The sequence below is a fragment of the Lynx canadensis genome, chromosome A3 (assembly GCF_007474595.2).
Source record: "Lynx canadensis isolate LIC74 chromosome A3, mLynCan4.pri.v2, whole genome shotgun sequence".
NCBI classification, from domain to species: Eukaryota; Metazoa; Chordata; class Mammalia; order Carnivora; family Felidae; genus Lynx; species Lynx canadensis.
The window spans coordinates 75,503,085-75,520,017 of record NC_044305.1 but is presented as its reverse complement, the minus strand read 5'-3'; positions in this window follow the sequence as shown (position 1 = coordinate 75,520,017).

Sequence of the window (16,933 nt, the reverse complement as noted above, 5' to 3'; positions counted from 1 at the left end):
ATATAAATAAACATTAAAAAAATAATATTGAAAGCAATACTAATACTACTACTAATAAGTATATTTAAATAAAAGAAGATAACCATAGCATGTACAAACAATAATTTTGTTGACTTGGAAAATATATATTCTATATACTATGAATAGCAATTATAAACGGATAAACATTGCAATCACTATAGTAATTCCTGTCTTCATCACTTATTTTCCCATTGACTCTTATAAACATAAATCAGTTTTTGTGCTTTCTATTCTATTCCACTCTACGAATATATATTTTGGGCCAGAGTGACAATACCTTAATTATTATAATTTATCATCTGTCTTAAAATTTGTCAGAGGAAAGCTCTCATGTTCCCATACACACTATTAAACTATTCAAAGATTTCTTTGTTCTTTTAGCCAATGATATTTGGCTTGTTCTTCAAATTGGATTTTACAGTCACGTAGCTCAGCTTTTGAAAAAACATCCTATTGGGGTTTTTGGAAATAATTAGAAAATCGCAACAGTGTTTGAAGTGAAAGGATTACAGACCTCAGTTAGTGTGGTTTCTCTCATCGTGCATGTATGGAAAAAGGGCTTTACTCCTAACACAGGATCCTTCAATGGCGCATAGCGGCGGTTACTACCACGCACATACTACGTGCCTCTGTGAGAGACAAATATGAAACGGAGCTTGTCCTCTAGAAGCGAGGGCAGAAATTGTTCTGATATCCAGGAAGGCTGGATTCAAGAAAGGCTGACACAATTTAATGCTCTAAAGAGAGTCCCTCCAGTGTTTTATAACACTATTCAAATCAGCCAAAGCTTTACATTATATTTGAATGAAAAGGCATGGTAATTGAAGGGGTGGAGACACTGAAATAATGAGTGTGTGCATTAGATCTGAGGGTATAGGGACTTGGCTTAGAAGAATACTGTATTTTTGGCCTCCTCTGAGGTCCTCATAGACTTTTCTTTACAAGACAAAGCAAGTGTGACATTAAAAAAAAATCATTTTACACCTGTCACTTTTGGTCCCAAGAAGATTGTTAACAGAGTGACAGGGATATTGTAGTACAACTGCGAAGTAACAGTAGTAGTGACAACCACAGTAACTATCATGATGTCTTCATTTTTGCATCATGCCTTTCTTATGGAAAGGGCCCCTAGGATCTCACGTATTTAATTATATTTTCACTCAGATCATTCTTCTGGGGTGGTCAGAGGCAAACCTTGCCTCCTTTTTACAGATGGTAAAACACGAGTTAGTGAGAAATGAGAAAATCTCCAGGGGTCTCAGAGGCCACCTGGAGCAGCTTCCCTGACTGCCTTTTTCCAGGCAACATCATCCTCCCCAAAATGATAATTGCTAGTGGTCTTATCCACCTATGCTCTTTATAATTCAATGAAAACTTGAAATATGAAATAAAATAGTTACTTTATTGGAATATGTGCTAATGAAGGAAGGAAGACTTGTGTGGGAAAAGTGAGGTGTCTACACACGTTTTTCTTGCATCTTTTAGTAGTACAAGGTCAGGGAAGTGGGGTAGCAAATCTCCATGTGCACCATTTGCATGTTGGTGTTTCTAAGTGTGGGACACAATTCTCACGTTCAAAGGTCCTAATTTAGTGGTTAGGGGAGAACCCTAGTTATTTTTAAAATTAAAATATAATATTGTGCTATCCAAGTCGAGAACTACTGCCCTAGTACATTAAGAGTTGTTTGGTGGTGATTCTATTCTAGTTTCCAAGTATTTAGATTATGTAATTAATAGTATAAGTATATAGTTTTCATCTATATATGTCTGTCGCTTTCAGTATAAGTCTATCGCTTTCATCATTGATGGAAAGAGTTATTATGCTTGAATAATCTGTAATCCATAAGGTATAAAATTCTGCTTCTAAATATAAAATATAACATCTTTCATGGACTACTTTTTCAAGCCCGAGATTTTCAGATCCTACTATTCATATTTTTTGTGTGTGCTACTCCCACTGCACAGCCAATCAAAGCACATCCAACCTTCTACCAAGAGTATTCCATTAGAGATGGGAGAAGTGGGGACATAGTTCTAGGAATCAAGAAGGGATTATTTATTCTCTGGAATGAATGAGGCCCTAGGAAAGACAACTATCATTGAATCCATTCTGAGCATTCACATGTCTGTTGTAGACTCATTATATAGCCAACGGTCTATGTTAAGAAGAAACTACATTATGAGGCAGAATTTAGGTCAGGAAGTCTACGCATTAGTTTTTATCACACTATGATATGCAGAGGATAATCTCCCCAGTTAATCTTCCGTAATTCATTCTATTAAATTCCTATTAAAATCCCTGGAATCATGAATCCATGAAACACTAAAGATAGCAGATTGGGTATGCAGTCCAAACCCTCCAAAAAGGTTAGGTAATGGAAGTCGCTTCAGAGAGTGAAGGGACTTGCACAAATGTACCTAGAACATTAGCCCTATGTTTGGCTTTAGACCAGGGCTCTTGACTCCCAGTTTGTTATACGTGTTTCATGAATTTGTGTTCTTACCAAACGTGCTGTGCTTGAGTGAGTGTAGAATGTTGTCTGCTTGTATCTTCCACGTCTTCCTTTTTCCCTATCAGCACTCTCCTTTTCCTAACAGACATTCATATGTAGAGGGTACTTCTAGACTGATCTCAACTGTGTTAGACTGGTAGTTGACTGGCTTTCAGGATCACAATGATCCCTAAGGTTTAGTCCAAAAGATTTCTTTGGAGCTCACAGACACTATTGGAAGCCATGGGCACCAAAACTATGTCTTCAAATAAAAAAATAAATTTTTCCTTTTAATTATAATTAATTCTATGCTTTTTTTGGAGTTATAGAACTAAAATGAGTGATAGAAGTGGAGTAACTCTAAAAAAGATGGTTGGATTCAAACAAACAAACAAATCAATAGACTCTAGAATGCTTCCTAAAGTAAGTTACTGTGATCAGCACAAATAGACACCCAAACCAGATTATATAGCAATGCTGTTTTTTTCTTTTATTACTTCAAAATGTCCTAGAAACCCCTCAAGGAAGAGAGCCTTGCACTGGTTTGAACATGACTTTAGAGAAGCAAATGGTTGTGAACCTATGAGGGGTCAGAAGCGTGAGGGAATTTTTATCAACCCAATCCTGGGAAATTTCCAACATTCTCTGGTTCAATGAGTCATTTGTGAATTCAGGACTCGTTTGTATTGTGTTCCAAATTGAGAGGCACAGTGATAGGCATTCTTTCAAATGTAAAAAAGGCTGTTTATTCTTTAACCTTATAGAGTATATCATTAAATTTTTCTTAATAGGATTTTGTCTTGAAACTCCCATGATTGGATATATACAAAATTTATTACATTTTTAATAATATATTTACAAATGTGCTTGTCAAGAGTAGGATATAATCTGAGGCCCTGAAATACCATAAAATCAGCTGGACTATGCACACATAGGACTTGTATGCTTCTTTATCACAACCCATCACATAATCTATTGTCTTACCTGAAGACAGCCATTTGTTTATATATTTTATTTATATATTGACATAGCTCATATTTGTTTAGTCCCTTGTAATTAATAATGGATTTTTAGGCAAATTTTCTCATTTGATCCTGACAAAATTCCTACTGAGTTAAATATTGACTCCTAGAGATAAGGAAAATGAAAACCATGAACATCCTGACTTGCCTGAGTACACATACCTGGTGAATGAGACCGTGATGGTGCAGATTCAAACCTTTGCATTCCAAATCCAGTATTTTTTCCACCATACCTCAGCTGTAAGGTGTTTTGTTAGAAGCTGGGGAGAAGATGACTTGCCTTGTGTGGTTCTGGAGGAATAAAGACTCTGAGGTGCCAGCCCTCTCAGGTGTCCCATGTTAACGTCCAAGTTTTGCAAGCAACGTCTGGCGTGAGCGCATTGCAACAATGTTACTGTGGGGCAAGAGACTCAACCTCAAAATATCCGGATTTTAGACCTGTTTCCTAGCTCACTTCATTACTTTAGACCTTTCTTCAACTTTAGAGTAGCTGGATTGGAAAATATTTCAGATCAGTGGCCAGTAAATGATAGCTTTCTGGGTCAAATCCAGCCTATTTTTATAAATAAAATTTTATTGGAACAAAGCTGTGTCCATTTGTTCATGATATTTTCTATGGCTCCTTTCATGCTATAATGGTAGTGTGTAGTTGTAACAGAGACCATGGGCCACGTTAAAGCCTCTTACTGAGAAAGTTTGTTGACTCCTGTTTTAGATCTTCCCTATTTTATTTTTTATTATATTTTTCATTACCTTATTTTATTTGTCAATGAAAGAATAATCATTTTTCTTAAAGAAGAATTTTTGAAGTACATCTCCAGCTAATGGGGGGCATTTGTTTTAGTTTGTAATGATTTGGCTGTCATTGCAGAGGGCCCCTGGAGAAGCCCTCTTTCTCATTCCAGGAACTAAAAAAGGTGTTTTCTAGGTCTAGATCACATTTCCACAAATACAGGTTCAATTAAAGCACCTTTCCTTTTAATTTTTCCCATTCTTTATTGTCATTCAGCCTTGGGTTGAGCCAGCAAGATTGGTAAGAGGTGCCCCCTGGAGACCTCCTGCAAATGCTATTCCATGAAGTAGTGGCTTCCCAATGTGTGTCTCATACAAAACCAAACAATACAAATAATGCTTCTATTGTACCTTTCCTATGGCTGATCTCAAGGGGGTGAGACTATCATCATAAAACACAACAAAGCTGCTATAGAAATGGCCAGGCAGAGGAGATAGTAGTCTGACAGCCTCAGAAACTCAACAGAAACTTCCTCTGAACTGCCAGCTAAAAGCTGCAGGGTTTTTCCTTGGTTATTCACTGAAATGTGAAGATTCCTTATCTCAATGGGTAGTTGCAGAACATTATTACTATTATCTACATGTAAACTATTGAATAGATTACCCAGAGATTATAGTTATAATCCTTAAATATTAACTGAGAAGCAGGAAGAATTTTTTAAAACCCGAGGTTGTCAGCTAACTGCTAACTGGCAACGTTAGGTTACTTCTCCCATTGTCTTGCTAGATTTCTTCTAGTGTCCAACATGGATAAAACGCTCAAGTGATGTAAACAAATGTGGAGTTCGATTTATTGAAAATCATGGTGCTGACTCCCAAACTGCTTCGATTATCCTGTTTTAAGCAAATAATTGCCTGGTTTTTATTTATTTAGGAACATCCTTTTGCTTAATCATATCACACACCTCCTCTCTTTCTCTTCCCAATGTTTGTTAAATTTAGTTTCTCAACAGTTAGAGCAAAAATGTATTTACATAACTTGTTTGATCCACAATAGTCCTATTTCCAGGGTTTAGTAGATAGATTATTGTATAGAGAGAAGCCAGGCTACAAGGAAAAAAAATATTTCTGTAGGACTTACTGCAGAAGCATTTCTGCCTTCAAACCCTTATCTTTTGGTGTCCTCAGTTTCATATTTTGTGCTCTAAAAAAATAAGTACCCACTAACTCGGCTTTTTGGAAGTTAAGGTAATACTCCTGTTAGGCCTGGGAAATAGCTAAGTGTTGATTGTTACATTCAAAAGATAAATAAGCTATCCTCAGGATAACCCTATAGAATTACAGAGCTTTGGAAATACTGTTTTGCATTTGGTATAGAAGAAGCAGAATGGTTTTGGATGGAAGAAAGATCTAGGCTTGGCAAGGCTACTCAGAAACATTATAATGTGAATTATAAAGTTAATTTAAGAATGTTCTTGAAAAGAGGGGTGGGGGTGGACCCCTATCTCTGTGCTGGGTTCCAATCCATGGGCCAAACCGAAGAAATTTTCTCCCCTCCTAAACACCAGTCCTACAGCTCAATGCTTAGACCATGTCTGATATCTGCCTTGTTGATCCTCTGGCCAATCAATCACATGGAATCAAAGCCGTCAGATGGCAGTGCCTTGGTTTGCTGCCCTCCCAAATGTATCCCTTAGTTGACTGACATCACGCTGGCTAGTGAAAATCCCACACTTCAGTGGCATTCTCTGTCAGGCCTTCGGAAGAGAAAAGTGTGCTGGGGCAGATGTCCTGTATCCATCCCAGAGTCAAAGGGTCTCTTAGGAATAGCCAGATAACCTGCTCATTTCAGAATACTTTATTATGCATCTATTCCACAACTGAAGACAGGAGTTGCTACCCCCAGAACGCAATTATCCCCATGGCCATATAGCCCAAGAAATTCATGTAACTCATGCAGGCTAAGGCAGCTGACAATAGGACCTATTGCTGCACTGAGTTCTTCCAACATTAAAATAACAACCTAAAATCCCTAGGATAATTTCCCATAAATCGAATACACGAGTTCCTTTTTTATTGAGAAGTAATATCAGAAATTAAACCTTATAAGTATCCAAAGGCAATTACAAAATGAGGAGATTATGGTGGCAATATTGTAAATGGGAACTCACTTAAATGTCAAAGCACTTGCCATAAAAGCGGCAATAATGATGCTAAACACAATACACTGAGTTTTCAAATATTAATTTCTTTATTTTTGTCTCTGTTAGACATGATGAGGCTCAGACTACCATCACCAAACCGATTGTGGGAATGATAATATCATCACCATCATCTGCTGGTGAAACATGAGTGGCTCTGTCATTCTTTCCTACGGGCACTCACAAACAGAGCTGGAATCAGACATAAATCCCTAGAGGTAAAATGACAGGACATTACAAGGCTCAGAGCTCACAGCATAATTGTAAACCTGCATGCTAATAAGCCTGACTTTTAAAGATACCAATCATAGCAAAAATGGCAATAAACAGAGAATTAATTTTCAGGCTGACTGTTACTATTTGCTAGTCATAAAATGTTTTTAGCTCTGAAATGTGTGTTGTGGCTGTTTGGTATTTACTTCTAGTCTACTTGTTGATCCAATTTAATATAATTTGTTGAGAACAAACTACATGCCTGCCCTGCTCTTTCTTTCACGAGCATTAATTAGGCTCCTACAGTGTGCAGACATTTTGCTAAGCAGTAAGGGGGATGCAAAGGAAGCATATGGCATGGGGGTCGTCCTGTAGCAACTTACAGCCTGACTGGGAAAAAAAAGAGGTAGACACATCAATTAGAAAAACCCAAAGCAAAAAAACCCAAAAAACAAAAAAACAAAAACCTGGGGAAACTTCGTTTCTTCTGTTGGATTTATTCAAGTGTATTTCAGATGGGAACAAAGCTGAAGGAACTGAGTAACAAGTAAACAAGCATAGGCTTCTCAGCCAGGTTAGCAAAAAGGAGAGTTAGTGAAGAACTAACCTGATGCCAGACCTTGGGCCAGGACTCTTTACTTGTGTGTTACACCAGTGAAGCAGTTGTGGGAGAAACCCATGCCTATTATTTTACAGATGATACAAGTGAAGACTTTAAGGTCTCTACTCACTTTTCAAATCTCAGCCCAAATGTTTCCTGTTCAGGGAGTGTCGTTTGGGGCTTTATTGAATTCCTATGTTTTTAACCACAGCACTCCACACAGTCAATAGCACCCAAGCACATGTCTGCCTTTCCTAAAGGTAGGCGATGCGTTTCCATCTTCCCACATCCAGTACTTAGCACAACACCTTCAAAGTAGCATGCACTAAATGCGTTTGCTGAACAAATGAATTGTGACAAACTGCTGGTGGGGCAGAGCTGGGATTGTTACTCAGCTTGTTTGTTTGTTCAGTTGCAATACTCATGCTCCTTCAATCATTCCATGCTGCTTAGCAGGGAAAGAACTTGCCCAAAGAAAGAAACAAAGAATTGAATTCCATCCTGCCAGTCTGTATTTCCCTTGTATTTTCATTGGTTAAGAAAACAACTAGGTACCTGAATGAGCCCACCAATGAGATAGTCATTCAGGTGGTATACAGGAAAGTCAAGAGTATTCTTAAATTACTTCCATAAAACTAGAAAACAAAAAACGTATCCAGCCTTCTTGGAATAAAAGATGTCTCTCAGTTTTGCCTGAAACACCTGCATTTGAGGTCTAAGTTTTCTGCCTAATTACTCTGGCCTTTGCTTCCTTTGATCTCATTCCAGTGGCCATATAATTCATTTTGATTTACATTAGGAAACCAAGCAAAGAATTTCGGAATTGGATTAAATGATCTTTCTTTATCACCTTGTGCTTAGGGGTGTGTGAAGGGGTCAACACATGCTTGATAAATATTTGTGACTGTTCACCAGTCTCAAATTTGTAATATTTGAGAGAGTTTCAAAACAGTTCCAGAAGCTGATGATCTCACTCTAAGACAAAAGTACTACCAAAGCAAACAAGCATTGGAGATCGTTATTTCAGATGGGAAAGAGCAGTATTGCTGTGTTAAGAAAGCTGATACCAAGAACATTCCTAATAGTAAAAGAGGATCCTGGGAGGAAGGAAGCTGGAGGTGGAGGTGTGCTCTTTTGAGTAGAGGTACATGTTTACACCTTATTTGGGAGACTCACAAACAGAGGCCACAATCAAGGAACTTCACCTTCCAGGTGTCTTATAAAGTGAAGGGTTAAAAATAGAGTTTGAATTGTCATCAAGGAGCCTTTCCCATTTCGAGATAGTACTCGATGTCAACTAGTGGAAGACATTAAAAAAACAAGTTTCAGCATATTGAAAAATTAGAGTTCTACATATTTCAGAAAAAAAAATGTATGCAATTTATGTGCTTTCATATCAGCCCTGTCATCTCTAAAAGAGGTAATGAATCTATCTTACCACCTATTTAGCAGCAAAGCCAAAGCAAAACAGGTCTGTATTTTTTTCCTATTATTTACTTTCTTCTTTTCTTCTTTCCTTCCCTCCATCCTCTTGCCCTTCATTTTTTCTTTCTTGTTTTGAGGGTCTTGGAAGTAATAAAGTAGGTTTATGGGTGCCCCTTTGTGGTTGCCAGAGAGTTTTAATTATTTGTGTGATTTCTCAAAAGGGCCATCCTGTTTGGCGAGTTGGTAAAGTCACATCACTTTTTTTCCTTTTTGAACAGCAGGTTCTATGGTGGCCAGAAAAAGTAGAGAACCTTCCCTTGTACATAGTAAAGTAGGAGACCCTTCCCCGCCTGCCTCTTCTTTTTTGTCTTCCCTGATTTTCCTTTAGAGTCATACTTTTGTTTAACTCCTCTAGTCAAAAAGGAGAATCAGGCATTTCCACCTGTACGTTTTACCAGAACGTTGAGCCAATATATCAATCTATCTATTCATTTATCCATTTTAAAGTTTATTCATTTATTTACTTTTATTTTGAGAGAGAAAGAGAGTGGGGGAGAGACAGAGTGAGAGGGAGAAAGAGAGAATCCCAGGTGTTAGCACGGAGCCTGGTGTGGAGCTCAAACTCACAAACCAGGAGATCATGACCTGAGCCAAAGTCAGACGCTTAACTGACTGAGCCACCCATGCGCCCCTTTGAGCCAACATATCTAAAAGAAACATCACCATCATCTCTGCTGTAGTCCATTTAAACTATTTCAGTAGCACCATCACCTTCCATTACCAGGTCGGTTCATCTAACCTGCCTTTCAAACCTGTTCCCCTCTGGGTGCCAACGCACAGCGATTTGTTGGTACTTGTTCCTTTCTTCTTTCTCTCAGAGATGCAGCCTCTTTATGTCAATACTGAACTATTTATTGCCAATTGTCTTGTGGTGAGTTTTCTATCCAAAAAGTTCTTCTTTAAATTGCATCCGACTATGGACTTCCAGGTTTATATTCTTGAAACACAGCTCTGGCCAGATCCCTACAAAGCCCCAAAACATTCATTGTCAACCTGAGTCTCGGGTGTCACCACCGTAGAGTTCAAACTTGACCTTAGCCAATAAGGTTGTACTCAAGAGTCTGGGATACATGTAGTGGTGACAAGTTGGTGAGACAAAGCAGAGGAAAGTGCAAATAGGAATACCTTCATTGCAGGATTATTTGGAAGATTAAATAAATAATTTATAGCATAGGGCATAGTGCCACTCATCTAGATTGAGCAAATAAATGTTAGTTATTATTGTCTTACTCTCTTTGGGGATTGTTGGAGTAATGGAGGAAAGAGTAGGTTTCCTTCTCTTCTCTGGCTAGACTACATAGAAAATTATGATTGTCTTTGACATATAGTAATTTTTAAGACAATTCCATTGGCATAGAGAATTAAAGTCTGGTTCAGGCTTTGTTTATTAATTGTTTTCTTTTGTAATTTATTTTGGAAGTATTGTATAAACAAAAAAACAAACAAATCCTTGCTGCAAAAACCCACATTACAGCCTCACAAGTGGAATTGTATTCTGTAATTTAAACTGAGAATTTTTAATACAGTTTAAAAAATTACATGGCTGTATTATTCAAATGAGAAAAGTAGTTGATGTGCATTCAGATTAGTTCCTTTAATAATGCTTTTTAAAACTCTCTGGCTATTACAGACTCAGTAGTACAATGATAATTTGCAATGCCCCATTGGCTTCAATAAAAGGGCAAATAAAATGGTTCAAGTTATCTTAGAGAGGCTAATATGAGGCAGTATTAAAAGTAAGGGATTTTTTTTAAACTCAGAAAATAAAAGGCACAAAGTGAAATATATGCATTCTACCCAGTTATGCTCCCCAAAGAGGCTCTAGCTTCTAAGATACCAGTATAAACTGAATTTGTAATAGGCAAGTGTAAGCCCCTGTATACTCTTCAACTATGAGTAGGATAAAACTTGAGGGAGAGAGTTCTGAAGCTCCCAGAAAAGGCATACAGTCAGAAGACTCAAGCACCAAGAAACAATTAGGAGAAACAGAATGCCCACCTCAAAAAGGGATGATAGTTATTTCATCTGGAGGTTCTTTGACCCAGGAGGAAAAGATCGTAGAGGTTTGAATCTGGTTTTCTGTACAAGCAAAATAACTCCCCAGAAGTCAAAATTTCTAATTTAAAGATAATTAAGATTAGGTTTCTTCTAAATTAGTATGACCTTGATCTGAGGTTTCCCGAAATTTGATGTCACCACCGCTGGCATCCCTCAGTTGCCCCGTGTGACCCCCTGAAGGATGGAGCTCTAACACAATCAGTTACAAGAGCCTTTGGACTTCAGGAAAACTTCGTGCTCACTTTACAATATGGCAAATGACAATAGGCAATATATGATGGTAGAAAACCTTCCTGCTGTTCTCAAAACTCCCAAGTTGAGAATGACTTGTTAACTTTCACTGCTTTCTGTGCTCTGTGCTTATCCATCTCTAGTTTCTCATTCAGTCTTTGGTAGGATGTCTATCCTGATGCAGTTTTCCTGATTTTCACTCTTTTGATTTTCACTCTTTGTTACTTTTCTCGTATCTTCTCAGAAGGAGAAATAACATATACTTTAGTACCTACTCAACAGCCCAAGCTGATACTGACAGTTGTCCAGTCTGGCCCATCCTCTGTTATCTAATTGAATTTTATTTAATTTTCTACAAAAACCACCCATTTGATAGATGCCCTTCTATATGTTTGATCTACTAATGGTAACTGGTATGAGTACAGGGATGTCCTGGAAATCATAAAAATCTACTTTCACTTTTAGCCCTGTACAGTGACCCACACATTCTGTTGTGTGCATATGTCAACAGGAAGTGTGGCCTATTTATATCCTATACTTGATTATGAGCATTATTCTTCACATCTTGGAGAAATTGAGTCTAACTAACTATATCGAGCCCTAGTGGGTCACTGGCACTCAACAGGAGTTTAATATTAGATCCAAGTAAATTGGCTCCAGTTACAGAGGACCAAAATATCTCCCAATACATGTTTAATACTCCCTTACTTAAAAACAGTACAAAATATACCCTATATGATATTATTTTTCCAGTTTATATTTTCTGTCTGTGATTGGTAGGATTTTAGGTTACAGAGACAATGTAAAGGATTTGTTCCTTAAAAACAAGATTTTATTTTTTTTTAATTTTTTTTCAACGTTTTTATTTATTTTTGGGACAGAGAGAGACAGAGCATGAACGGGGGAGGGGCAGAGAGAGAGGGAGACACAGAATCGGAAACAGACTCCAGGCTCTGAGCCATCAGCCCAGAGCCTGATGCGGGGCTCGAACTCACGGACCGCGAGATCGTGACCTGGCTGAAGTCGGACGCTTAACCGACTGCGCCACCCAGGCGCCCCAAAAACAAGATTTTAAATACAGAAGAACACATCACAAACAGAAAAATTACATAAAGTAATTTTGGCTCTGTTACTTTTGGAAATACCCAAACAACTTACATAGTACTGGATACTATAGTTCTTAGAACTTTGGGTAAAGCTAGCTATCTGAATTTGAATGCCAGTCCTACTTCTTACTGGCCTTGTGATCTTGGGCAAGGTCTTTGCAGGGCTTTAAATACCTTATTTGTTAAGTGGAGATAATACTACTATTCGCTTCCTGTGGCCATTTTGAAATTTAAATAAGTTAATAGGTATTAAGTGCTTAAAATATTTCCTGGCACAGACTAAAAGCTCAATAAGTGTAATTTCCATGCAACATGTATAATTCCATAAATGTAATTTTACATATTGTCAGAGTTCATAAGAGCCAAATTGCAAAATTCACAGATACAGTTGAATTAGGACACATTTGAGATACAACCCCTTTAATCACAGCACATTTAGATACATCCTAATAGAAGAAATTACAGACCCTTTTACTAGATAAGCCAAAGTGTTTTGAATGAGGGAAAACAAAGTTAGGAGGTCACAATTACTTTAGGAAAAATCTTTACATTTTAATGTGGATTAAATATGCCAGATTTGTACACTTTGGTTTTGCATTTCATGGTATTTACTTTTCTGGCACATAAAGTATACATGTTGACCGACAACCAAACTTACCAGTAATTATCTTTTTCTCCTTTTAATAGAGATCACTAGAGGGGCGCCTGGGTGGCTCAGTCGTTGAACGTCTGACTTAGACTCAGGTCATGATCTCACAGTTTGTGAGTTTGAGCCCCATGTTGGGCTCTGTGGTGACGACTCAGAGCCTGGAGCCTGCTGCAGATTCTGTGTCTCCCTCTCTCTCTTCCCCTCCCACTCACCCTCTGTCTCTGTCTCTCAAAAAATAAATAAATGTTAAAAAAACATAGGGATCACTAGGGTAAAAAATATCCTTAAACTGGATATATTTTTAGGTTACAATATAATATATCTTTAGGCTTGTTGATACCATGCCCTTTTTTCCCTATCTTTAATTCTTTTTTGTAAAATTTTCAAAAATATATGGGATTATACTATGAGAAGGGGTATGGCAGATTAAATATGGGTGCATATCTTAGTTTTCTTTTGAGATGTGGATCTTGTTGAATCTGGCCTTTTCTTAATGAATTGGTTTGACCAGTATTCTGGTTGGAGTGGTTTTCTAGAATTTCTAAGGCTATGGCAACCCACTTGTAGAATGTTTGTTCTTGGAGCGGCCAAACTCTATGTAAGAACTCCCATTTCTTGAGACTGCCACATGGTAGGGAAAATCAAGCTAGCCATATGGACAGGCTACATGCAGAAAGATACACGGGTAATCCCAGTTGTTCCAGTAGCACAGCCTAGGTGTCAGACAGGTGAGTAAAGAAGCCAATAGACACAAAGTGAAAAAGTATCAATGAACCCAACCAACAGGTGGAACCAAGACCCTAAAAATATGACCTATTGAGCTTTTCCAGTCATCTTCACCCATTCAAATCACTTTAGCTAAGGTCCCAGACATTGTACAGCAAAGATTAGCCATTCTACTGTGCCTTTCTCAAATTCCTAACCCACAAAATTGTGAGTATAATAAAATGCTTATAGTTTTACCCCACAACTTTTTGGGGTGGTTTTTTACACAGCGATAGATATCTGGAACAAGGAGAAACAGTGTTAAATAACTGAGATTCATGGTCTCAGCCCAAAGTTTAACATTTAGACTTCATATTTTCTCAGCTCCTTTCTCTATTAACTGCTTCCTAAAAAAAAAAAAAAAAAGAAACAATGGACAAAAATCTCAAAGGCTATTGGTTTGCTGCCATTTAAATATTCTTGTCTCTGATTGATCTGCACATTCATCACCAAAGTCTGTAGAATTTTCCCTTGCAATACATGTAGATTTTGCTTGAAATGAAAAAAATAAAGTTTGCAAATGAAGTAATTAATATTGCTGTAGTTTCACTATTTGAAGACCTACTTTCACTCACTCAATAAGCCTGGAAACAAAGAAGCTATTATTATGAGCATCATACCCAGGTTTCTAAATTTTCAGTGACAAATTTATAGCTCAAGTACATGCCAAGGGAGGAAAGAAGGCAGGTACATGGCCACACATAGCTCACCAGAGAGCCTGCTAAGTACGTGCGAATAACACTTGAGCACACGTGCCTGGAGGAGGGAGTCTGGTGTAATTTTAACAATGGCATTTTCTGTTTCCAATTAAATTCTGGTTCATTTAGGAGGTACCATTCCCAAAGGAACAATCATTCTGAGACTCTAAAATCTCTGAATAGTATATTTTAACTCCATCAACTCTCTCTGCTGTCTGTAAAACATCACAAAATCTCAAGGTTAGAATTTATTTTACAAAGAAGGAACATTTTGTTTTATTGTGTTTGCCTACAAGGAAAGGAAAAGTAAACACACATGGTCTTAAACAGCATTCAGCTATTTAAAACCCTAACTTACAAGTAGTGAAGAAATATAGTTTCTTACAACCATAAAGCTTTTACTCATATGTAGGCCTATTTTTAAGTTTCTTCAGAGAACATCCCTTTCTTCCTCCCCATCTTTTGACTGATAGCTAAGAGTTGCCTTTTATTTGGATTCTCCAGCTAATTATTATCTTTTTTTTTTTTTTAAGCCAGACTCTATCACTTTTCTGGCTAGGTCTCATTTATTAATTTGGAACTCACATTAGATATTTATTTTAGTATTCTCTTGCGATCCCTGGGGGCTTGACAAGATGAAGGAGTTTCCCAATCAGGACTGAGATATTTTTATGTGCTTTTTACCCTCTTCCCTAGATAAAGAAGAAAGACAAGACTGATATGCTACTCTGAAAATGACTCTATGCTAGATTCACAAGTGCTTGTCATTACTCATTCATCAGCCAATCCCTAAATGAGTCATTATTTCATTATCTATCCAGCCAGCCGATCTATATGATTGTTTCTTAAGCAACTAGACATTATGCTAAGTGTTGAGGACACTAAAATAGACTAAGACATAGTCTTCTCCCTTGGGGAGCAAAGATGGGAGTCGTTCCATTTGCTTGAAATAAATATTGAGTCTTTTAATTATTTTACCAACTTTCTCTGTAAGTATAATACCTTTATTTCACTCATAAAACACCCAACCTGTTAGCAAGGTTATCTTTCTCATCAACTATTGAGTTTCCATAGTGATTTAAGTAAATCTATATTATCTTTGGCTTTGCAGATCATTGTGTTGGTAGAGAAAGATAAGGCAGGTAAACGAAAAAAAGACCATGTAACAGTATAACACATTATCAACTATATACTCAATGCAAAAATGTTCAAATTTCATCTAAATGTGACTAAATGTTAAGAATATTATGTGCTTCTTAAGATGAGTAAAGTCTAAGACTCTACATATATTGGCATGTGCTTTTAAAATGCATTTCATGTTGCATTATGGAAAGATTTGCATAGCTTAATATAACCACGATGAGGATATCAATTTAAGTATCCAATGAGCCCTCCAACCTGTGGAGATTTTCTTCTTACAAATGAAAAGCTAAAACTGTTACTCACCCTGCTCCCAGAATAGAACCCAGGGGGACTCCCTATGGGACTGAAAAGGCATACAAATGCAAAATGGATAAAAAGAAATCCTTTCAATTTTTCACAGACATAGCCTTTAATCAACCCATGGATTTCATTGCTGGTGAAAGAAAATCACTGAAACAAATAACATTGTAGGGCTTCAGGAGTATAAATTTATATGAATAGGAATAACATTTTCCAGCTCTTCTAGTAGGATCAAGAAGTACTGTAGGGAAGACAGCAACAAAGACATCCTCATGCTTCTGGGCATGATGTAATATTCTACAGCAGACAGGAAGCAATGCTTCCATACTCCAGCTGTAGAACTCACAAGGATCCTTGGCTCCCATACATTGCCCCATACAGACAGCCTAATGATTCTGTGGGAGAAAGGAGGCATGGAGCACAGATTCCACTCATGGATTTCTGTTTTTGAGAGCTGGATTTATCAAAAGCAGGTTTATCTTCCTTCACTCTCAGAGTACCTTACCCATCTATTCCATAACATAGTAGGAGGAACTAGACTCAGCAGGAAATATCTTCTTGGGTTAGGTTTTATTTTTGTTTTTGCTCACCTAGACTTTGGATGATTGCTAAGACATTCCATAGCCAGAGCCTCTCATGCCCACTCACAGGTGCCATAAGAATATGAGTATTGGCCCTGCTTTCCTTGGGGTGCTGGCTATTCTCCCATATAGGCCAGAGAAGCTATGCACTTGGGGAAAGATAACTGTTGGTCCAAGAAGCAGTGGACAATGTTTTACAACTGATAAAATACTGATAGAGGATTTTATGTTCTAGATAAAATAATGCAGGGATGCTTTTCTAATATCATGGCTTCATTGAGTGATGGTTGCATTCATTTTGCTATTAGGCCTTGGTGTCCACTTAAATGATCAAGGGATTATTACATCAAATGACAATGTAAAATACTGATTTAAGTCTCTTAGGAAACATGAGATGTAGCAGGGCCACTCTTTTCTCCACCTCTGTTTTTTAAAATAATCTTTCATTTTATCTTACTTAATGATATTAATACCAGTGCATTGAGGAAAATGTAAATAAAAATCATCTACCATTAACATTTTGGACATATCCATTCTCTCTCTTTTGCTTTTTATACACACACACACACACACACACACGTGTGGTTTCTCTCTGCTTCTGTCTATGCAGTCTTTCTTTCTTTCATCTATCCATC